Source organism: Dipodomys merriami, unplaced genomic scaffold, assembly GCF_024711535.1.
Source record: "Dipodomys merriami isolate MVZ:Mamm:240054 unplaced genomic scaffold, mDipMer1.0.p SCAF_1, whole genome shotgun sequence".
In the NCBI taxonomy this organism is placed as follows: domain Eukaryota; kingdom Metazoa; phylum Chordata; class Mammalia; order Rodentia; family Heteromyidae; genus Dipodomys; species Dipodomys merriami.
The window spans coordinates 98108284-98109294 of record NW_027202270.1 but is presented as its reverse complement, the minus strand read 5'-3'; the positions used below and the strand labels follow the sequence as shown (position 1 = coordinate 98109294).

At 43.2% G+C, this 1011-nt stretch overlaps 1 pseudogene; it reads right to left on the bottom strand.

Annotated features, from left to right (window-relative positions):
- Positions 1–244: 244 nt before the first annotated feature.
- LOC138803342 (small ribosomal subunit protein eS10-like) lies at positions 245–741 on the bottom strand (annotated as a pseudogene).
- Between the last annotated feature and the right edge of the window lie 270 nt (positions 742–1011).

Below are 1011 nucleotides of genomic sequence, written 5' to 3'. Positions count from 1 at the left end.
TGATTTCTTTTTTCAGGTTTTTAAAGTTTTCATCATAGAGCTCCTTCACTTCTTTGGTTAAATTTATTCCTAGGTATTTTATTTTTTGTGGGGCTACTACAAAAGGAGTTGCTTTCCTGATTTCAGCCATGCTTTTCTCATTGTTGGCATACAGAAAAGCCATTGATTTTTGAGGGTTAATTTTATTTTATTTATTTATTTTTTTCTGGCTACAAGTTTATTCAACACAAAACAATCTCCATCTTTACTGGAGTGGCTGACCATATCCACGACCAAATCCACCTCTAAAATGGAATTCAGTTGCTGACCCAGACCCAGCCTCAGCTTTCTTGTCAGCACCAGGAGGCACAGCACTGTGTCTGTAGGTGTCTCTGTCAGCTTCTACTCTTGTGAGTCTAGTGGGCTGCTTGCCCTGCAGACCTTTTGGCAGAGGCCTTCCAGTCTCAGGTCAGCTGCAGCACAAAGTAGCAGGCACAATCTCAGGAGGCAGGTAGAGGTAATCACAGAGATACTGGATACCCTTGTTGCTTAGGTACCAATAAAAATGCCTCCAGGCAAACTGTTCCTTCACATAGCCCCGAGACTTGAGAGACTGCATGGCTTCATGACTTGAAGGTTTGGCAGATTCTTGTCTGCCAGTTCTGGGTGCTTGGGCATGTGGACACCCTTCTTGGCCACCATAACCCCCTCCTTATAAAGGAGTTCATAAATGGCAATCCAGTTTTTCTTGAGCATCAACATCATGGCGGCTTCAGGGTCCAAGGCCGAGGCTGGAAAGTGAGGGTTAATTTTATACCCTGCTACTTTGCCAACGTTTTGAATCAGCTTGAGTAATTTGGGAGTGGAGTCCATGGGATTCTTTAAATACAAGATCACGTCATCTGCCAAGAGGGAGAATTTTACATCTTTCCCTATTTGGATCCCTTTTATGTTCGCATCTTGTCTTATTGCTGTAGGTAGGCATTCTAATACTAGATTGAAGAGAAGTGGAGAGAGTGGACATTCTTGTCT